General features: G+C 42.8%; 1 long non-coding RNA gene across 1 annotated transcript; it reads left to right on the top strand.

The window, feature by feature from the left end:
* The first annotated feature begins 3,663 nt into the window (after nt 1–3,663).
* Nucleotides 3,664–8,131, top strand: LOC143686394 (uncharacterized). The gene is made up of 4 exons (XR_013177118.1): nt 3,664–3,716; nt 5,336–5,469; nt 6,276–6,418; nt 7,116–8,131. It is a non-coding gene; the product is annotated as an uncharacterized LOC143686394 (long non-coding RNA).
* The last annotated feature ends 15,855 nt before the right edge of the window (nt 8,132–23,986 follow it).

Here is a 23,986-nt window from a genome sequence, read left to right on the forward strand (position 1 = left end):
CCAGGGCAGTTTCCTTCTATATCTCCAACGGTCCTTGGTTGTATGGGCTCTGTTGGCTCTGAAGCTTTTTCCAAAATGATTCCCTCTTAAAGGGCTCCACTAAAAAAACATACCTTGAATGAGTGGAGACACATCTCCAGGGAAACCATTTAATCAAAAGATACCACCCACAATGGTGGTATCACATCTCCATGGAAACAATAAAAAAGATCCCACCCAGCAATATTGAATGAGGACTAAAGAACATGGTTTTTCTGGGGGTACACAACAGTTTCAAACTGGCACACTTGGGAAAGTTACTTCACCGATCATTGTCTCAGTTTCCTCATCTGTAGAATGGAAATAATAACAATACCTCCCTGTTAGGTTTATTGAGAGAATTAAATTAACTCCTGAAGTACTTAGAACAGTGTGTTACATAATGCAAATGTCACAATAAATGTGAGATGTCATTATGATTTTAACAAGAAGTGTGGGCAGATTTTATTATCTGTTTGGGTTGCATTAAAGTCATTAGAGTTCACACTGCTACCACCAGCAACCCTGCTACTTGACAACGAAGAACAAAAAGCAACATGCATTGTGTGAAAGGTGTGTATTTCATTGGGACGTTGGATGCTTTGAGCCTGGGCATGCTGGCTATTAGTAGGGACCTAGAAACGAAGCTGGTTGGCTTGTCTGAGCCATGGGGCAGGCCTATAGAATGTGGCTCTGCAGCTTTAGAATAAGAGAGCCCCAAAGGAATTCTTTTGTTTCTTAGCTGAGTCCATAGAGAATTTTGAGCTTGAGCCAGTCCATATGGCTTGGTGCCCTCAGCCTAGTCCTTGCTGCCAGCCTGAATTCTCAGTAAAGTGGACCTGGCTTTGCAGATGCTGCACAAACTCTTTGGCGAAGCCAATTAGGTTGGATTCTGGGGGTGGGGTGGGGTGGGGGGTGGGGTGAATGGCTCCCTCTGGAGGCCTGGGGAGAAGTATTCCTTCTTCACCATGTGTTTGAAGATGGGTTGACCAGAAAGGTATGTACTTAGAAGAGAGCAAAGGGAAGTGGTGTGAAAGGAACTCCGAGTCCCTTTAACAGTTAGCAGACTTCCTACTGAGAGAAAGGTAGCTCAGACCAGGGGTGGCAGTGGAAAGATGGAGGGAAATGGACAGGTTTGGGATCTTCTTTGCAGGTAAGATTTGCTGATGGATTAGATGTGAGGTGAGGGGGGGGGGTGGCTCAAGGATGACTTCCAGAACTTTTTTTTTTTTTTTTTTTGAGTAACTGCATGACTGATGGGGCCACGGTCTTCACATACCGTTTCAAAGCTGAGCTAGGATGGCTGTTACTGCCCTGCTGTTCCTTTCTCCATCATCCTACTGATGATGTAGGTTGATCCTACATCATCAACCACCCCCTACCATCCCTAGAGGTCAAGATAAATCCACTGTAATTTGGAGGATCCAAGGTGATAGGAGAGACTTTGGGGCACTTTTCTTTGGGGTTGATTCTGCATCCACCCAGCAAAATTTCTGTGCATCTAGCTGATTCCCCATGTGAGTTGCTGGGATGACATCCATCCCTTTCCAGATCTAGGGCAAAGGCTGCTTATAGGACGGGGAGCATCAGTTTCTTCTGCCTCCCACAGAGCTTCCTGTGTTGAAGTTTCAGAAATTGGGGCAAGAAGGACCAAAAACATGATGTTTCTGCCTAATTGTGGTCACAAAATTATGGCTAAGCCCAGGATTGTGCAGGAGAAGCTGCTCTTTTTTAACTTCTCTGGCTGCACCTGCTCCCCTTGTCTGCCCCTTCACCTGGACACCTTAGCATCCAAGGATACTCTTCAGGTCCAATTTGGGTCAGCAAACTACTACTTGCAGAAAATCATTTGAGATCTCACAAGCGTTAGCTATTTGTTTCTAGAAAGCTCCCACACAATCATTATCAGTCTCTCTCACACATGCAATTTTGTTTATAGTCCAGGAAAGGCCCATACATACTGAATAAATATCCCACCCTCCCCAAAAACCACTATAAAATTCGAAAAACCTACACATGCTTGTAAATAGATCACCCTTAAATGGAGCAAGATCTCTGAATACCCACTGAGTCATGCAGCTAAAATGTCCCCCAGGGAGCTAGACTTGGCAGTACACATTTTCCTATTAAAAAAATTGAGTTCAGAGCTTACTGTGGCATCCAGCTCAATGCCAGGAAGAGTTGCTCTGTGTTTTGTGGGGAAACCAGGAGTCAGGAAACCTGTGAGGGCAACTGTTATGCCCTTCACCTGGTAGAACACTTTCCCAAGAAGACACTTAGCAGGATGACAAGCAGACGAGGAGCATCACACTGCTGCAGCTGAAGGTTCACTGGATGAGGAAAAAGGGACTGAGGTCCGTGTATAGGCTCTGTCTTCACTGTGTCCCCAGAGGGACATGTCTACCTTGGATCAGGCTTAGTTTCCTTATCTCTGAAAGGAAGGGGCTAGACCACATTAAATTCCACAATCACTGAGTGCCTGATATGTGCAAAGAATGTCCTGTGGGAATGCAAAAAAGAACCACAATTGAACTCCAGTTCTCAAGAAGCAGAGTCTAGTAGATGGATAATCATGGTGTTGCATGGTCAGTATCTGGGATCCCACACAGGCTGAGTGAGAGCCCTTTCCCCATGTGCAGGCTGAGACTGTGTGTCTCAATTAAGGCCTCCCTGACTTGAGCAGCTTCAGGTTGGACTGAGTGGAAGAGATGTCATCAGAAATATCATAGCCAGAGGAGGGTCTGTGGACTCCTCTCCTTCCACTACCAGCCATTGCTATACTATGAAGCCTCTAAATCACACATCCCCAAAAGGCACTGGGAAAGTGCCAGTGGGAGCAGTAGAGGAGTACAAAAAGATCAGGATTTGTTCCTGGCCTCTGTGCTCTTCTTTCTGTGTCTCAGTCAGGCCAAGCACAGAAATCCAAGGCGGAGAGAAATCTTCTTAATGGTTTTGTGGGTGTCACTTTGTCCACTAGAGGGCCACTAGGGGGTTCCTGGAGGCATCTTCAGCTCGCCTGAAGCCTGGTTCATGGAACAAGTTCTGTCGCCCAAGGTGGCCCAAGGCAGCCTCAGGCTGACTGGTGTCTTGGAGGCAGGATTCTGCAGGTGCTGGGTCTCACATACTGTGCTTTCACTCTTGTTCACCTGCTCTCCATTAGCTGCCTGCCTCCTTCCACATCTGCGGACTCAGCAACCATGGCCACTATGAGTTCCCACATGGAAAATGGAAGAAACAGACGGAACTTCACAGCCACTGAGCTGTCACCTCCCTCTATTCCCACCTTAAAGCCCTGCATCATCGTCCTTTTCCTTCTCATACTGGATCTCATGAGTCCTGCCAGCCTCTCTCCCCAGAGGGCTAAGCTTTAAATTCCAAGCTGCATGTATTCCCTTTCCTCTCTCGTTTCCACTCACAGCGCCCCTCTAAGGCAGGGCGGACCAGGTCCTTGTCTCTCCTGTTCTCCTAAACTGTGTGGCTATCACTCGCTTGACTCTATGACCTGCATTTACATAGCTCTTGGGCTCGTTACTCTCCATTTGCACTCCCTCCCCCTTAGATCTCTTCTGGCCAACTCTGAACCCCGCGAGGCTTACCCCTGTGGACTTCATCTCCCAGAATCCCTTATACCTGGCTTCCGGTTGGATTCAACCAATGGGAAGCGCCCGGAAGAGACCCGCACCTGGGAAGAGGTCAGGGTATGTCTCCTCACCTACACCGTGTCCACCCTGGCTTGAGTCTAGGTCCTCTGTACCTCTACCTCCCACAGGCGGCCTCTCTCTGGATCTTCAGTTTTTCACTAGGCAACCATAACACTCTTCCTTTCCTTCCTGCCTTTAGCTTCAGGGGCGTCGTAGTGACTTCCCAGTGTTGCTGGTCCCTGGTCCTTCATTATCCCCATTGTGTTCCCATAACCCTGCCACACCTCTGTAAAAAGTCCTTTCATTCACCTCGCTGAACCTTCTGAGGGTTACTGTGGTACAATAGTCCTCTAGCTTTTATTTCAGAGTTTAAATGCATTTTTAAAATCTTACAATTTTTATGCCAAGATAGCTACAGTGGGTGCTTTGCTTTCGGTAACATGACTACTAGAACTCTAGACAGACTAAATTCCTCGGTAAAGACATGAGCCATGGAAAGAAAAGGCACTCTCAGAGACAAAATTAAAAGATCCCTCAAGAACAGGAGGAAGTTGCTTCTATGATTGATGAGACTCCTGGCTCTTACTCCTTGATGAAAAGAACTGAGAGGAGAGCCAGGCCCTGGAAGAAGAACTCTGTCTAGGAGTTCTAAAAATTAGATCCACTGGTTTTTCAAGGGGAAAAAAAATCCAGGTGCCTGCCACCCCAAATGAACAAGTGCTTCCCTTTAAAACTTTACTTCAAATCTTTATATAAGAAAATAAAATATTAAAGTGTTAAAATACCCAGTTCCTCACACCAGTCTCCTTCCTCTCCTTCCTTTCCCAGAGCCACTACAACCATGTATAACCAGTCCATGTTTTTATATTTTTACAGCACATACATGTATTGATAAAAATATATAATATTGTTTTGTGCTTTTTAAAGTATATACGATAAATAGTATCATCCTATACATAATATCCTGTAACTTGCTTTTATCCTTTAATGTTGTGTTTTCTACCCTCACTGGTGGGCATTTTGTGGTTTTCCATTTTTTTTTGTTTCTATAAGCAATGTTTCTAAAACATGTGCAAGAGTTTCTCTAGGGTAATATCTTAAAGGAGGAGTGCTCAGTTATTGGGTTTGACATTTGCAAAAAAAAAAAAAAAAACAGTTTTGCAAAAATTGTTCTCCAAAATGTTTATACCAACCTGCTAAATTCCTATTCTCAATGTTTTCTCCAATACTTTGTAATGCCAGAATTTTCTGTTTCTATAAAGTTAAAACTGTGAAATTGTATTTTCTTCTTTTAATTGAATATCCATGCTTACTGGTGAGGCCCGACATCTTTTCATATGTTTTTGGCTGTTAAGGATTCTTCCATGAATTGTGGGCTTATAACCTTTGCACATTTTTCTATTCAGCTTTTTGTCTTTTTAAAAAATCGATTTAAAGAACATCTTTATAGATTTTTGAATATTAGTCATTTTTCTATGATTTGCCTTTTTAACTTTGTTTTCTTTTTAAAAGTCTTAAATTTGGTACTTTTCTTTATGGTTTCTGATGTTTGTAATCATAAAAATAAATCCTTCCTAACTCGGTGTCATAAAAACATTCTCCTAAGATTTAGATCTTTAAACGACAATTCTGTCTTCTGAGTGTTGCTAATCCATTTCCGTTTTCTTGTCTTCAAGGTTCCCACAGTCCAGTCCTCATCTGAATCTCAGAGTCCTTCCATCTGCAAAATGAGGATATAAATCCCTCCCTCAGAGAGCTGTCATAAGGATTGCATGAAATTATATACGTGAAAGCATTAGCTTCACACATAGTAGGTACTCAGTAAGCATCAGCTAAATTTGAGTAAGAATCAGGCAGCAGATGCTAAAGTTTTTGTTTTTTTTTAAATCAAAGTTTACCCCCAACCCAGTTATCCTTGCTTTAGAATCCTAGGGAGTGAAAAGGAGTGACTTCAGGGATAGAAATCTTGTTTGGATAGCTCTCCAGTCTGCTTGCCTGGTGTTAGAGGTTCCCAGGAGCAACAGGAAAACCAGAATAGAGGAAGCTGGCAAGAATGGGGAGGCCTGAGAAAGTCTGTTGATTCCCTGCTGAACCCCAGGGTGAGGGCCAGCAGCTATAATCCAGCTCTGGGCTTGCACATCAAGCTTGGCTATCACATGAGTGTTGTGACCCAGATCTTACCTCTCGGGCACCCAGAGCTGAAGGGGGTATCAGACTACACTGTTTTGGGCTGCTGGGCTCAGGCAACAATCGGAGACCCCATCCCTTTAGCAACTCCCATGGCAACGAGGCAACTGTAAGCCTCCCTTAGGAAAGGCAGGGGAAACATGACAGCCTTTCCCAGGCAGCTCTCTGGCTAATGGGAAACACATTGACGATGGAAGCTGATTGACTTGAAATATCCAGCGCCAGCAAGCGGCTGCCTTTAATGCTGGGGGATTATGGTCACTTGCAATTTTCCTGCTAATTGAAGTTTTCATAGGAAAAGCAAACACATATATACACGTGTGTGTATGTATTTCTATGCTGATTCTATTTCAGAAGTAGTGGGCTGCAAGCTTTCATTACCAGCTTTCTTTGACTCCACCACTCACATCTGCACTGTGTCATTGACAGCTCCAGCCGCAGTCCCAGGACACTCTGCAGGGGTCAGGATAACAGAGAAAAACAGCAGTGGGGTGGACAGTGCCCTCTCCCTTGTTTAACTTGGAAATTCTGCCTGACTCTTGCAAGAAGCAATATGCTGGGTCCTAAAAGAGGTAAGAACTACATCAGGTTACTAAGAGAGAAAATCAAAAGGACTGTAGTCTACTTCTATGTGATAGAGAGGAAAGAGAAACAGTAAATCTATGTATAAGATTGCAGAGCTTTGAGGAGAAGCTATCCATTATAAGGATACCAAAGAGTCCCTTTCCTTGTCATGCTAACCTGTTAGTGCGCAGTTTCCCACCCTGTGTCTTTTGTCACACACACACCCACACCCCAAACTCATGGCAGGGGATGCTCTTCCACAAAAGGGGGAGGAGAAGTTGCTTTTTAACAAGAGAATGAGGCTTTGCTCCAAAAGAGAGAAGCTCTCATTGCAGAATTTTAGCTAGAGAGTTGAAGGGGGAGAGGTTCAGGAAGGAGGGCCCTAACTACACAGAGGCTCCTCCAATTGCTGGTGCCTAAATTCCACCATTAGCAAGTGAGTCCTTTTGCTAAAACTTTTGAGGGATTCCTCCTCACAAAGTGATTTGTTAAGCTTCAGCAATCACTTAGAGCTTGATGAGAAGAAGTTTTCAGATCTTTTTTTCAGTGCCTTTTTAATAGGGTGGGGGGTAGTGCTGGCAAGAAGTATGGCAGTGGGGCAGAAGGCTAAGGAACTTAGTAGCTGAGGAATGTGAGGAGAGTTCTGAAGGGAAAACCAAAGGGTAGACTTGGGACTCAAGAAAATAAAGTTCATACACTCCACAGTTTTGCTGAGGGCCTGCCCTGAAGAAGGAACTCCCCTGCAGAGAATGAGGAGCCCCAATGGAGGCATCAGAAGAAGATATGTTACAGCAGCACAGGACTTAGAAATTAAACAAGAGGCTGTGCAGTAGGCACGCCACAAGAGCAAAATGAATCCCACCCAAAACTTGGTTCAACAATTGAAACTGATGATAACCACACATGCACCAAGAGGAAATGAAAAATTTGTTGTCTACATAAAGAGTATTTCTGGGGTGAGCAGGGCAGGCTCCCAGGCAGATCCAAAAATGGCTTCAAAGATTAGGGAAAGGAGAATGGTTTTCATTCATTTTAGAACTAGATATTTTCTGACTCCACAGACCTCTCCACCTGTGGTGTGTATGTGTGCGTGTGTGTGTGTGTGCCTTTAAAGAATACTGGCTTCAACGCTGACCCCAAACTCAGTCTTCATAACAAAGTGACCGAACTTCAATCAGAACTGCCTCAATTTGTGCCTGAGAGTGTGACATGACCAAAGAGGACAGGATGGCAGGTCCAAAGCCATCTCAGAGCTACACAAACGTAGATCGTCCAGAGTATGATATAAGTAAAACCAAGAGGACATACCAGAGTGTGAATTCAAGTGTATGTAATCTGTTGGAAATTGAATCATGTCCTCCACAAAAGACATGTTCAGATCTTAATCCGTGTCCCTGTGGGTGTGAACACATTTGTAAATAGGACCATTTGAAGATGTTATTAGTTAAGCTGTGGCCAGATTGAAACAGGGCATGTCTTAATTTGCATGACTGGAGGCCTTAAAAAGAAAGGAAATATGGACGGTCAGAGAAAGTCACAGGAAGAGGCCAGAAGTCAGAAGAATCCTAAAGTCAGAGGAAGCCAGAGAGGAGAGCTAGATCTCCCTATGAGGGAGGACTCCAAGACCAGAATGCTGCTGACTCTTGGAGACAGCATAGCTTTGCTAACATCTTGATTTTGGACTTCCAGCCTCCAAACTGTGAGCCAATAAATTTTGTTGTGTAAGTCAGCCCCTTATGTGGTACTTATGTGGTACTTGTCATAGCAGCCCTGGAAAACTAAGACGCTGTCCTTCCAAGCAGTGAAGGGGCCACATACCATCCAGAAATGCTGACACTGCCTCTCTTGCTCTTGAAAACAATTCCCCAAGTGAAGCTTTAGATCTGGTAAAAATTAACCTTGTTCCTTTAGAGTCACAGGTTTAAAACTATAACTGGTAACCATCATTAGACCAGGTTTTTGGATCCAGACAGGCCAGGTTGAACCAAAGCTGCATGACTTTTGTTGTTTTCTGCAAAATTTGAGCCTCAGTTTCTTCATCTACAGTATGGGGATGCTTAGACCATACAAACTGTTGTAAGAATTAGGGGTGTCGTGTAAAGGACCTTGCATACAGTAGGTAATTAATACCATATATTTACTTGGTTATGGATTCCTTGAGGACAGGAATTGATATTATTCTTTGTATCCCCAGGGCCCAACACAAAGCTAGATATGTTTTAAGTACTTAACATTTGTTAAGTTAAATTGGTGAAGTAGTAACTGGCATATCCATCCCTCTGATCCCTCCTAGGTAAAGACAGGGAAGGGAAGGAATGAGCACATCCCCAAAACTTATTATGTGTACTTCCTTATACATGATATCATTTAATTCTCACAATTCCTGAGGTGAGTATTGATGGTCCCATTTTGACAGATGAGGCAAACTGAGGTGAAATGAGGTGAAATAATAGTCCTAACGTTAAACAGCAAGTGAGTGATGGAGCTGGATTCTGACACAAAAGCCTGTGTTCTTTCCACACCCCCAGCCCACAAGTGAGGTAGGAGGCAGTGCAAGGACCATTCACCAGAGGGGAGCCACCGTGCAGGACCATCACTTTGATTTTTTTTTTTCAGACTTTCAACTCTCTTCAATAAAAACACTTCCCAGATGTTTCTAGGTCCTGGCAAGTCTTCAGTCACAAAGCGAGGGATGGTTCCCAAACCCACAGGAGGATGGAACTATATAGCCTGACCTCTCTAGACTATGTTTTTAAATTTTTCCAATGGCCACCTCATGAGACCCTTGTCTCAGCTGCACTGAGGCAATACATTTATTCCATACAAGTCCGAGGTCATGGTGGGATCTTCCGAGCTGCCTCCGAGTTTGAGGGCCTGGTGCTTCAGCCCTCAGCTGAGTAGACCCATAAGTGCCGTCAGCCAGGACATCACAGCTACCCAGGCCCCTTCACCCCATTTCTGTGAACTGGAACACTTCTCCCTTGGGGACTTTTTATTCCTCAACTCTTGGCTCAAAACGTTTCTCATTATTTGAGAAATAATACAAACAACTTTCTAGTAATGTAATATCTTTACTACTGTTTATATACTTATCAACATGGGTAAAAGGTCTAGAACATTGTCTCCACTAAGCTGGGGAAAATAAGGGCTTGAGACTTTATGCACAGGAAAGAGGCAGAGTGGGAAATGAGAAGAACTAAAGTGTTATACTCAGTTCAATTTCTTACTCTGGTCCCTACCAGCTGTGTGCCTTCAAGAAAGCCACTTAATCCCCAAGTCTTGGTGTCCCTGTCTACAATATGAGAAAAACAATTCCCACACCAATGAGTTCTATAATGAGGGTTTAATGACATAATACACGAACTGTTTGATATATAGAAAGTGACTGATAAATATTATTACTATTATTTTAATCTCATTATTTTATTTCATCTTTATTAGAAATTTCCTTGAAATGGAATAGCCCACACCATGAATTACATTATATGAGGGGAGGAGAGACATAGAGTCAGAAATAAGTGGAGGAAATTGATTGAGTTAAACACCCATCTCACACTCCTATTTTCGAGAACCGCCCCTCCCACCATAGTTGGTGCTCAGTAAATGGCAGTTAGTATATTTACTCTTTATTATTGTTGTTTATGAGGTCACATGTCTGTGCCACATTCATGCCTTCACAGGTTCCTTCCTTGCCCCAGCCAGGGTCAAAGTCACAGGCCCCTGTTGCAGGTTGGATTATTCCCAACTTTCACTCCTGTAAAAGAGGATCGCATATCCACCCCCTTTCCCACTTAACTTGCATTCCTGCCATTGTGGGCAGAATATGCTTTCTAAGGACTTGCTTTGACCAGTGGAATGTCAGCAGACATGACCTCTCAGCTTGCGTTCCTGATAAACTATATCAAGTTTATGTATGTGCCGGGCACTGTTCTAAGCTTTTTACTTGCATTATCATATTGAATCTTCACAGTTCTGTAAAGTAGGTACTATTTTTGTCCCAATTCATACAAGAGAACTGAGGCACAGAGAGATGAAATAACTTGCCCAAAGTCGTACAGTTATGACCCACAATTGAACCCAGGTATTCTGGCATGCTGGATCACTACACCACACTGTGCCACTTCCTAGTCTGAAGAAGGTGGGAGCAGTTGCTTCTGCCACAGTGTGCAAGGCATCATGGCATATTGCTCTATATAACTTATCCCTTTACCCCTGTAATGGCCTCATGGTTTTATAGATGAGAAAACCGAGGCTCAAAGAACCTCAATGGCTTGCTGAAGTCACACAGCTAGTAAGCAGCAGATTTAAGATTTGAACTCAGATCTTAAATGTCTGACCCCAAAACCTGTACTTCTTGCATCTCTCTACAACATCACATTGTCTTCAACCTGTGTATCTACATTATGGGGTTCTCTGTTTCTCCAAATCTAATCGGGCTAGAATCTAGAATCCAGAGAGAAGCAGCAATTATGTCTAGACTTGATCAAGACTTTATGTTAAGTAAAACATGGGAAGTTTTCTGGGAGGTGGGAACAATTTACAAGTCTTAGGAGGAGCAGAGGGTTAAAGATAATGAAGACCAAGCATTGAAATTAAAAAGCATTCCGGGGGGAGACATGTCAGGGAGATGTGGACAACTGTCCAGACCAACAGTACAGTCGGTGCTGAGGAGCCAAGGTGTCATGGCCATGGGAAAGGCTGGTATGCTGGTATGTCTAAGCCAACAGTCTAGGTACCAGTCTCTGGTATCTTGTAGCGTTACAGAATGGATAGCCTGTGCCCATTAATTGGATGGGGGTGGGGTTGGGGGAGTGCCTAAGTTCCCTCTCAATTCTATTTGAAATCTCTCAGCCATTGAAACTTTATTTTGTTTAATTTTTCTTCCCCCTTTTGGTCAAGAAGGCTTTCTCAGTTCCACATTGCCAGGGCAGGCTCATTCCCAGGAGTACCCTATGCTCTCAAATTCAATTCTCAGAGTTTGTACTGTAGTTATTCCATATTAGTGAAGCCTTACAGTATTTGTCTTTTTGCTTTTAGCTTATTTCATACAAAATACTGTCCTCAAGGTTCATTCACCTGGTTGCATGCTTCACATCTTCACTCCTTCTTGCAGCCACTCAATAGTTCATTGTATGTTGCTCTGGTTTGAAACTGTTGTATACCCCAGAAAAGCCACGTTCTTTAATCCTGACTTAATATTGTAGGATGGGATCTTTTTGATTAAATTGTTGCAATGGAGATGACCCACCCAATTTTGGGTGGGACCTTTTGATTAGGTGGTTTCCATGGAGATGTGACTCCACCCATTCAAGGTAGGATCTTAATCTGCTTACTGCAGTCCTTTATTTTTATTTAAAAAATTTTTTATTGTGAAAAATAACATACATACAAAATAGCAATAAATTTCAAAGTACTCCACAACAATTAGTTGTTGAACAGATTTTAGTATGGGTTACAGTTCCACAATTTTAGGTTTTTTCTTCTAGCTGCTCCAAGATACTGGCAACTAAAGGAAATATCAATATGATGATTCAAAATACTTATTTGTTAAATCCTATCTTTTCTGTTATAATGCCACCTTCTCCTTTGATCTTTCTTCCAGTCTTTAGTGGTATTTGGACTGTGCCCATTCTAAGTTTTTCATGTTGGAAAGGCTGTCAATAATATGATATAGGGGGATGGAACTAGCTGATGCTCTGGACAGGCTGGCCCCTCTGTGTTTCAGGACTTATCTGCCCTGGGAACCCATCTAGAGGTTGTAGGTTTCTGGAAAGCAATCATGGTGCCTGGAACTTTGTAGAATCTCAGATAAAGCCCTAGATGTTCTTTAGGGTTGGCTGGACTGGCTTTGGTTGATATTGTCGTGAAAAACTAGCAATATCTGGCTGAAGCTTGTATAAGAGTAGCCTTCAGAGTAGCCTCTCAACTCTATTTGAACTTTCTCAGTCACTGATACCTTATTTATTTCAATTCTTTTTCCCCTTTTGGTCAGGAAGGCATTGTTGACCCCATGGTGCCAAGGCCATGGTGCCAAGGCCATCCCTGGGAGTTATATCCCCTGTTGCCAGGGAGACCTTCACCCCTGGATATCATGCCTCACTAGCCGTGTTGGGCTTAGAGAGAGAGAAGACACATCTAAGTAATAAAAGAGATCCTCTGGAAGTAACTCTTAGGTATAACTATAGGTAGGCTTAACTTCTTTGCTACATAAATATGCTTCACAAGAACAAGACTGAAGATCAAGGGCTTGACCTATTGACCTGAGAGTCCATAATGTTTGAAACTGTATCAGGGGGTTCCTGGTAGTAAAGTTTAATACTTCCACATATTTTCTCCCATCCCTCAAGGGACTTTACCAAAACTTTTTAAATTATCTGCTCAACATTCTTTGGGATATATCCGGGCAGTCCATTAAGCTATACAGAATTACAAGCCCTCATTCCCATTCTGGGTTCCATGTGTTTGGATTGTTTAAATGCTCTATCCAAACAGGTTGATTTATTATGTGCTACAGAAAATTTAGGTTTTGGAAAAAGTAAACCTCTCTTCCTTTGGTCTCATAGAGTGGGTGAAGTTCTAAAATAAAGACAGTATCCTCCCTACCCCTGAATTCTGATTTACCTTAGTCTAACCCAGTTGGCTTCATTCTTGTCTCTAATTGAAGCCTGATCTCTTTTTCTATTTCTTTAACAGTTATTGTATGTGGCAATACTGATTTTCAGACCTGTAGAACTCCTACTCTGAGCCTTAGGTGTCATACCTAAGGTATGACAAAAGTTCCCAAAGTTCCAGGTACCCAAAGTTCCAGGGAAATACCAGGTTATACATGTATAGCACAGCTTCTCAAAATCTAGAAATAACAATTACAGCTCCAACTAAATGTGACTGCTATAAAAGCTTACAATCTAGGCCTCAATTTTCTTATAAGTATTTTCTAAATGAGACCATACAATATTTACTCTTTTGTTTCTGGCTTATTTTGCATCATATAATGTCCCACAGGTTCATTCACAACATGGCTTGCCTCACAACTTCGTTGCTTTCTGTAGCAGCGCAATATTCAATCATATGTAAACACCACAGTTCACCATTCTGCTTCTCAGTCAGAGTACCCTCCTTAAGAGGGAATTATTTTTGAAAAACTGGAGAACTGACACAAACAGACATTTGGAGATGCAGAAGCCCCAGATGCTGAGAGAGCTGACAGAAGGTACATGGGAACCAGAGCCTGACAGACATCACCATGTGCCTTTCCAGGAGATGCTAAGCTAAGAGATGAAATCCAGTTTTGCCCTGGAGCAGTTAAGTGAGACTCACAGATGCTTAGAGAGAAAACTACTGGAATCAGAAGCTAGAAGGAACTAGGAACAAGGACCAGCAAACACCAGCCATGTGCTGTCCCATGTGACGGGCATCGGCCTTACTTAAGTCAAGGTATCTTTCTCTAGATGCCTTAGTTTGAACATTTTTAAGTCCTCAGAACTGTAACCTTGCGACTTAATAAATCCCCTTTATAAAAGCCATTCCATTTCTGGTACATTGCATTCTGGCAGCATTAGCAAACTAAAACATGTATACACTACAGTTCACCCTTCCGTTCAGCAATCAAGTGTCCTTAGGCCACCTCCATCCATGGCAAATCATGAATACTGCCAACATAAATACCAATGTGAAAATGTCCATTCATGTCCCTGCTTTCAGTTCTTCCAAATATATACCTAATATAATGGGATTGCAGGATCATATGGCAACTCTATACTTAGCCATACTGCCCTCCAGAGAGGCTGCACCATTCTACTTTCCTACCAAAAGTGAATAGGTACATCTCTCTCTCCATGTTTTCTCCAGCACTTGTATATTTCTTTCATTTTTAATAAATTAAATTTACACCCCATACAATCCATCCTAAGTAAGTAATCATTGGTTCCTGGCATAATCACATAGTTATGCATTCACCACCACATTCTGGACATTTCCATTTTTTTCCTTAAAGAAAAAAGATGAAAAAAAAAAAAGAGGAACAAAAAAGAAAATAAAAAGGAGAAACACCACCAACATCAAGCATCCCATACCCCTCCCTTATATGCCCCTCTTCTTGACTTTTAACTCTGGTATATTGCCTTTGTTACATTTAATGGAAGCATATTACAATATTACTGATAACTATAGATGCTAGTTTGAATTGATGGTATTTTTTTCCATATACAATCCTGTTTTCAACACCCTGCACCATTGACATTCATTAGTTCTCCCTCATGTAAAAACATTCTTATATTTGTACATTTAATTACCATCATTGTCCACTCTAGGTTTTGCTAAGTTATAAAATCCCACTCTTTAACTTCCATCTTTCCTTCTGGTGTCATACATGCCCCTAGACTTCCTCTTTCAACCATACTCACACTCAGCTTTGTTCTGTGTACATACAACATTGTGCAACCATCAGATAGTATTGTGCCATCCATTTCCAGATCTTTACATTCAATCCTTCTGAACATTCTGTAGTCCTTCAGCATTAAATCCCAATCAGGACCCTCTTTCTATCTTCTGATAAAGTGTTCCCAATTTTAATTCTCAAAGTTTGCTCATTAATTTTAGCTCATATTAGTGAGTCCATATGGTATTTGTCCTTTTGACTTTTGCTAATTTCACTCAATATAATGTCCTCAAGTTTCATTCATATTGTTGCATGCATCACGGCTTTATTCCAATATATCATATCTTATTTTTTCTCTCTTTTTACCCTTCCTATTAGTCTTCATTCCTAAACTCTTCTCCAGACCTCTCTCTCTCCTATCTTTTCCTATCTGCCTGTAGTGTTCCCTTTAGCATTTCTTGTAGAGCAGTCTCTTTTTCACAAACTCTCTCTGTGTTTGTCTGAAAATATTTTTAGCTCCCCCTCATCTTTGAAGGATAATTTTTCCAGATATAGAACTCTTGGTTGGCAGTTTTTCTCTTTCAATATTTTAAATATATCATACCACTGCCTTCTCACCCTTATGGTTTCTGCTAAGAAATTCACAGATAGTCTTATGAAGCTTCATTGTTTGTGATGGATTGCTTTTCTCTTGCTGCTTTCAGAATTTTCTCTTTGTCTTTGACATTTGACAATCTGATTAGTAAGTGTCTCGGAGGAGGTCTATTTGGATCTATTCTCTTTGGGGTATGAGCACTTCTTGGATGTGTAATTTTATATCTTTCATAAGAGATGGGACACTTTCAGTGATTATTTCCTCCATTATTCTTTCTGCCCCTTTACCTTCTCTCTTCTTCTGGGACACCCATAACATATGTGTTCATGTGCTTCAGGTTGTCACTCAGTTCCCTGAGACCCTGCTCATATTTTTTCTATTCTTTTCCCTATTGCTCTTTTGTGTGTAGGATTTCAGATGTCCTGTCCTCTAGTTCATAATCCTTTCTTCTGCCTCTTCAAATCTGCTGTTGTCTCAATTGTGTTTTCCATTTCTTCTATTATGCCTTTCATTCTCATAAGTTCTGCCATTTGTTTTTTCAAGCTTTTGAGTTTTCTTTATGATCACCCAATGTCTTCTTTATATCCTTCACCTCTTTTGCCATATCTTCCCTCAACTCTTTAATTTGATTTTTGAATTGATTAGTGTGCTTGTTTGAACATCTTTAATTAGTTGCTTGAATTCCTGTATCTCTTTTAAAGTGTTAGTTTTTCCCTTTGACTGCACCAAATCTTTGTTTTTCCTAGTATGATTTATAACTTTTTGCTGGTGTCTAGGCATCTGATTTCCTTGATTAATTTATTATGGAGGCCATTTTCACTGTTTTTCATGGAGTTTTATTTTTAGTTGGCTTTGTTCTCTATCTAGTCTTTGGCATTCAGTGCAACTTATTCTAGACCTCTAACATAGCTTTTGTTCAACTAATCAGAATGTTCCGGCTCTTGTTTTTCTGTTTCTTGCCCTACCTGTATGGAACCTCTTATTGAAGAGGGTCTTCCCATATGTGATTGACCCAAATCAGATTTTCCTAGACAAAACAGGCCCACGTCTCAGGAGGAGGGATAATCAGCATCAAGTTTTCCCTGAGGATCAGCAGGTTGTCAGATTTTCCTGTGAGCCTCTTGATTTTGTGCCTTTCCTATACTGCCCAGCAGGTGGTGCTTGTCAGTCCACAGCTCCCCATTGGTGTAAATTGGTGTGATGCCTTTAATTCTCAGCAGCCTCTGTCCTGCCAGGGTTGTGGTTGAGACAGAGGCTGAGATAGAAGGTGGGCCTAAGCTATTTCTGTTTTCCAGCCACTGGGGTCTGAATCCTCTGAATGAGAGCCACCACTTGAGCTGGGTCTTGCCCCCACCCCCTTTTCTTGGGGAAGATATGTCCTCTAGGGAACGAGCTCCTTCATTTGACTTGTTACTTTGCCTCTCAGACATATCTTAACTCAGCCTTTGTCTTGGTCAGTGCTGACAATCGAAAATGTCCGAGGCTTTCTCTAATGAGCTACTTAGAACAGTTTTAAAAAATAATAAGAAATCCCTCTCAGAGCTTGTTCCCAGCCCTCAAGATTTGCCAGTCAAAGCAAGAGTTGGTATCTGGCTTTATGTGCCCCTTTTCTTAGGGCACAGCCCTTTTCCAGTATTTTGAGCTTGATGGATTCCAAAAGCCACTGTTCCCCCCACCCCCCTCATCAACCCAGCCTCCTCTCTGCCCAGAGAGACCTCAGGGTTACTTGCTTGCTTGCTCTGGGTTTATCTGTGCTCAGAGCTTGCATTCAGCAGTCCAAATTTATTTCACAGGGCAGGCAACAGTGGCTCAGTGGCAGAATTCTCGCCTGCCATGCTGGAGACCTGAGTTCGATTCCTGGAGCCTGCCCATGCAAAAAAAAATTGCTCCACAATTGGAGCTTGGTTGAACCACTTTCCCTTGCTCCTAGTAGAAACTTCTTCTTTTCCTATGGGGAGTGTCTCTAACATAGCCAGCTATGCCAGTCAGGGAGGGGTGCCAGCCTCCGCAGTTTGGGAGTATATTAGTTAGGGTTCTCTAAAGAAACAGAATCAACAGGGAAATATAAAATTTATAAAAGTGTCTCACGTGACTGCGGGAATGAAGAATCCAAAATCTGCAGGGCAGGCTGTGAAGCCAATGATTCCGATGGGGGTCTGAATGAACTCCACAGGAGAGGCTCACCAGCCCAAACAGGAAGAGAGCCTGTCTCTTTTGAATTCTCCTTAAAAGTCTTCCAGTCATTAGACTGGATTGCAGAAGGCACTCCCATTTGGATGATTACAAATGGAATCAGCTGTGGATGCAGCTGACATGGTCATGATTTAATTCTATGAAATGTCCTCATCACAACAGACAAGTCAGCACTCGCCTAACCAACCAAACAGGTACCACCACTTGGCCAAGTTGACACATGAACCTGACCATGACAGTCCACCCCTTGTCAACTTGGCAGGTATACATGCCACCTTAAACCATACCTAATTTCTAAATAAAAAACAATAAATGCACATTTTTTCTTTCACCTAACAATACTCAACTGTCCTACATACAACTGGAAATACATTAAATCTCTTCAGGATAGGGTGCAAATCCTTGGGTAATATTCATTCTTAAACTTGATCTCTTACTTAAATAGTATAACATGAATAAAACAGCATTACAGTCCTCATTTCTGCAACTGATCATGTGGTCGAAGTTCATATTTATCACTACCTTCTTCCACTACCCAGTCCATGTTCCCTTCACCCTCGGCAAGCACTTCAGCTGGCTGTGGTTCTATGCCTGGTGGGGTGACCCAAACCTTCACTCCTGAAGTTTCAGACCCATTGGTAGTCTTGCCTGGATTGGGCTGTTGCAGTTTTCCATTGATTTTAATCACAGGGCATGGTAATACTAAAAGATGCCCTAGGGGATCTCCTATATTCCAAGAAAACTCTTCTTTACCTCCATTATGTAGTTTCAGTTCTAATTCCCCCTGATAGTCAGGGTCAATCACCCCAGCCAATAATGTAATCCCCTTCTTGGCTTGTTGATCCAGTGGCATAAGTAGCCCAATGTGATCAGGTGGCAGTCTTAGATTCCAGTTCAATGGAATCATTATTGTTTCTCCTGGTGGAAGCACTACCCATTTTGGAACTAAAACCTGTAGATCAGCAGAGCTCAGGGTTGCAGGGACAGGAAGCAAAAAATTTCCTAGTGGATCACTAGGGGTAATAGTGAGGTACCACTTCCATTTCTTCCCCTTGGTTCCTGGACCCATGGATCCTGGCTATGGGAGAAAGAGCACCATACAGCAGATGCTGATTCAGAGCGTTCCTGGACCCATGGATCCTGGCTATGGGAGAAACAGCACCATACAGCAGATGCTGATTCAGAGCATATACAGCTTCCTGGAGAACATTACCCCAGACTTTCAAGGTATTGCCACCTAGCTGGCATCATAATTGAGTTTTCAAAAGGCCATTCCACCGTTCTATCAATCCAGCTGCTTCTGGATGATGGGGAACATGGTGTGACCAGAGAATTCCATGAGCATGTGCCCATTCCTGCACTTCGTTTGCTGTGAAGTGTGTTCCTTGATCAGAAGCAATGCTATGTGGAATACCATGACGATGGATAAGGCATTCTGGAAGCCCATGGATAGTAGTTTTGGCAGAAGCATTGCATGCAGGAAAAGCAAACCCATATCCAGAGTATGTATCTATTCCAGTTAGAACCAATCACTGCCCCTTCCATGAAGGGAGTGGTCCAATGTAATCAACCTGCCACCATGTAGCTGGCTGGTCACCTTGGAAAATGGTACCATATCAGGGGCTGAGTGTAGGTCTCTGCTGCTGGCAGATTGGGCACTCAACAGTGGCTGTAGCCAAGTCAGCCTTGGTGAGTGGAAGTCCATGTTGCTGAGCCCATGCATAATATCCATCCCTACCACCATGACCACTTTGTTCATGAGTCTGTTGGGCAATGACAGGAGTTGCTGGGGAAAGATACTGACTGGTATCCACAGAATGGGTCATCTTATCCACTTGATTATTAAAACCTTCCTCTGCTGAAGTCACCCTCTGGTGCGCATTCACATGGGACACAAATATGTTCATGTTTTTAGCCCACTCAGAAAGGTCTATCTACATACTTCTTACCCAGACCTCTTTGTCACCTATTTTCCAATTATGGTCTTTCCAAGTCCCTGACCATCCAGCCAAACCATTACAAATAGCCCATGATTCAGTATACAAACACACCTTTGGCCAGTTTTCCTTCCAAGCAAAATGAACAACCAGGTGCACTGCTCGAAGTTCTGCCCACTGGGAGGATTTCCCCTCACAACTGTCCTTCAAGGACACCCCAGAAAGGGGTTTTCAGGTGGTACCTGTATATCATGCTGAACCATCTGTAAACCAGGCCCAAGTTTTCTCTTCCTCAGTCAATTCACTGTAAGGAACTCCCCAAGAGGCCATAGCTCTGGTCTGGGAAAGGGAAGGCAATGTGGCAGGAGTGGAGACTATGGGCATTTGGACCACTTCTTCATGTAACCTACTTCTGCCTTCAGGACCTACTCTGACCCTATCTCGTATATACCATTTCCATTTTACAACAGAGTGCTGCTGCACATGCCCAACTTTATGGCTTGGTGGGTCAGACAATACCCAGCTCATGATAGGCAACTCAAGTCTCATGGTAACTTGGTGGCCCATGGTTAAACCTTCAGTCTCTACTAAGGCCCAGAAGCAGGCCAAACGCTGTTTCTCAAAAGGAGAGTAGTTGTCTGCAGCAGATGGTAAGGCTTTGCTCCAAAATCCTAAGGGTCAGCATTGTGATTCTCCTATAGGGGCCTGCCAAAGGCTTCAGACAGCATCTCTATTTGTCATTGACACTTCCAGCACCATTGGATCTGCTGGATCATACGGCCCAAGTGGCAGAGCAGCTTGTACAGCAGTCTGGACCTGTCGCGGAGCCTCCTCTTGTTCAGGTCCCGACACAAAATTAGCAGCTTTTCTGGTCACTCAATAAATGGACCAGAGTAACACACCCAAAGGAGGAATATGTTACCACCAAAATCCAAACAGACCAAGTAGGCATTGTACCTCTTTTTTTGGTCGTAGGAGAGGCCAGATGCAGCAACTTATCCTTCACCTTAGAAGGGATATCTTGACATGCCCCACACCACTGGACACCTAGAAATTTCACTAAGGTGGAAGGCCCCTGTATTTTTGTTGGATTTATATCCCATCCTCTGACACGCAAATGCCTTACCAGTAAGTCTAGAGTAGTTGCTACTTCTTGCTCACTAAGTCCAATCAACATGATATCATCAATATAATGGACCAGTGTGATGTCTTGTGGGAGGGAAAAATGATCAAGGTCTCTGCGGACAAGATTATGACATAGGGCTGGAGAGTTGATATACCCCTGAAGTAGGACACTGAAAGTATATTGCTGACCTTGCCAGCTGAAAGCAAACTGTTTCTGGTGGTCCTTACTAATAGCTATTGAGAAAAAAGCATTTGCCAGATCAATAGCTGCATACCAGGTACCAGGGGATGTATTGATTTGCTCAAGCAATGATACTACATCTGGAACAGCAGCTGCAATTGGAGTTACCACCTGGTTGAGCTTATGATAATCCACTGTCATCCTCCAAGACCCATCTGTTTTCTGCACAGGCCAAATGGGAAAGTTGAATGGGGATGTGGTAGGAATCACCACCCCTGCATCCTTCAAGCCCTTAAGAGTGACAGTAATCTCTGCAATCCCTCCAGGAATCTGGTATTGCTTCTGATTTACTATTTTGCTAGGTAGAGGCAGTTCTAGTGGTTTCCACTTGGCCTTTCCCACCATAATAGCCCTCACTGCACAAGTTAGCGAGCCAATGTGGGGATTTTGCCAGTTGCTCAGTATGCCTATACCAATGTCTAATAATCCCCGAAATATCTAATCATTTCCTTTTCCTCAGTGCACAGTTACCCTGGTAAAAGGCCATTGGTCTCCTTGGGGAAGGCTTGGAGGAAGATTAACAGTATAAATTTGTGTTAGTGTAACAGGGTTCTCCCCCAAAGGGACCTGGCCTCCCCTTCATTCAAGGGGCTCTGGGTCTGTAAACTGTCTCAAGTCTGGAAATTGATTAAGGGGCGGGGACTCTGTGTTTTTGTAATTCAAATTAGACTTCTGTTCACTTGACCTAGAACCCTTTTGTTTATACAGCTCAAGCAAGAGTTTAGTAGACTGACCTTCTATTGTATTTCTAGGTACCCCATGATTTACTAGCCAATGCCACAAATCTCTGTGAGTTATATAATTTTGACACCTGTTTTGGGTTTGCTATTATACTAGCCACGTCTAACCCTGTCTTTGGTGATTAAGTGCTGCCACCTGGCTTCTGCCAACTCGGGATCCCGTCATCCCCAATTTGTTTAAGGATTCCAGCTCAGTGACAGCAGTTCCTACAGTAATATCTGACCTACAGAGAAGTGCAACCACAGAGCTCTTCAGGGATGATGGTGCTAGTCTCACAAATTTATTTCTCACTGTTCTGGTAAAAGGTACATCCTCTAGACATTCCTAGTGTGTAAGAGCAGGCTTTGCATGATAAATCCACTCTAACATTCCAATCTCTCTAAGCCTCTGGATCCCCTCATCTACATTATACCAGGGCAGTTCTGGCATTTCAACCTCAGGTAATATTGACCACCTTTTGATCCATGTTTCAACCAACCATCCAAACAAACTGTTAATACCTTTTCTAACCCCTCAAACTATAACATTGAATGCAGAATCTCGGCTTAGTGGGCCTATATCAATAAATTCAGCCTGATCCAGCCTTAAATTCCTCCCACACCGTTAAAATCCATTGCCACACATATTCCCCTGATTTCTGTCTATATAAATTGGAAAACTCACACAGTTCTTTTGGAGTATAATGTACTTCCTCATGTGGGCCTGTTGGGACTTTAGTCTAGTTATAGATCTGGAAGAAATGAGGGATGGTGGGGGTGGGTCATGAAAAGAATTGGAAATATCTTCCAAGCCATTTGCTTCAGGACCTTCATTTCCAGTTTCATCTGGTGAAACAGGATTAATCACTCTAGGGCTAATCCCTTCAGGAAGAGGTTGGGTGACAAACTCCTCAAGCAGACTGGAGGTAAGGCAGCTATGTCCTCAGAGCAAACTATTACAGGGTTATCTAGAGAAGACTCAGCATGACCTAGGGTTTCGACCTCACCCCCGACATCATTATCAACCCATATGTCACCATCCCATTTTTCAGGGTCCCACTCTTTTCCAAACAATGCCCTCACTTTAACGGCAGACACCATGCAACACTGAGATCTCAGTTTACGTTGTAAGGTTTTACTCTAACAATAAGATTCTGAGTCTGATTTTCAGAGACCTCAAGTCTACGGCTACAGGAAATAAGATTTTCCTTCAGGATACTCAAAGAAACGTCCACATCTGTCAGACGGCGCTTAAGCTTCTCGTTTGAAGCCTTAAGCCCATCCCTTTCAGTCCTTAATGTAACCAATGTATCTAACAACAACCAGCCAAAATCTCTAGACCTCTTATTTCCACAAAATTCTGTAAAGGTATCAAAAACACTATCCCCCAGAGCCTGGCTTCATACAAAAGAAGCATTAGGGGAATCGAATGGTGATATTTTGACTCTCTTTTGCCAACTCACTCCATGGATTGGGCGTGTCATTCTGATTATGGGAATCAGAGTCCTTAGTGCCTTCGAGTCCAGTCAGAGTAGAAAACCATTCATAAACACCCATTTTTAAGATTATGCTCCTTAAGAACCACTCCTGGTACCAAGATGTATTAGTTAGGGTTCTCTAGAGAAACAGAATCAACAGGGAACACTTGCAAATATAAAATTTATAAAAGTGTCTCACGTGACCATGGGAACGCAGAGTCCAAAATCCACAGGGCAGGCTGTGAAGCCGATGATTCTGATGGAGGGTCTAAACGAACTCCACAGGAGAGGCTTGCCAGCTGAAGCAGGAAGAGAGCCTGTCTCTTCTGAATACTCCTTAAAATTCTTCCAGTGATTAGATTAAGTATCACTCATTGCAGAAGGCACTCCCCTTTGGATGATTACAAATGGAATCAGCTGTGGATGTAGCTGACCTGGTCATGATTTAATTCTATGAAATGTCCTCATTGCAACAGACAGGCCAGCACTTGCCCAACCAGACAAACAGGTACCACCACTTGGCCAAGTTGACACACGAACCTGACCATGACAGGGGGCTTTACTTACAGTTCTGCACTGTGATCTCAGCTGTTCCACCCATTCAAGACTGGTGTTCAATGCGTGTTTCATCATGGATGTCTCCTGAACAGTTGTTCCAGACAGTTCCTGGCTATTTACTAGCTGCTCTAAAGGATTAACTAAATTCCACTCCTCCCTATGCCACCATCTTGTCCTGCCTCCCATTGATCACTTATGGGAACATTTTTTTTTATCATAGATGCTTTAAATTCTATGTCAGATCTGTATCATTTCTGCATTGATGTCTGTTGATGGTCTTTTCTTCTGCAAGTTGAAATTTTTCTGCCCTTCTTATACTGAATAATTTCAGACTGTATCCTAGACATTTTGAA

Source organism: Tamandua tetradactyla, chromosome 6 (genome assembly GCF_023851605.1).
Source record: "Tamandua tetradactyla isolate mTamTet1 chromosome 6, mTamTet1.pri, whole genome shotgun sequence".
NCBI lineage: Eukaryota > Metazoa > Chordata > Mammalia > Pilosa > Myrmecophagidae > Tamandua > Tamandua tetradactyla.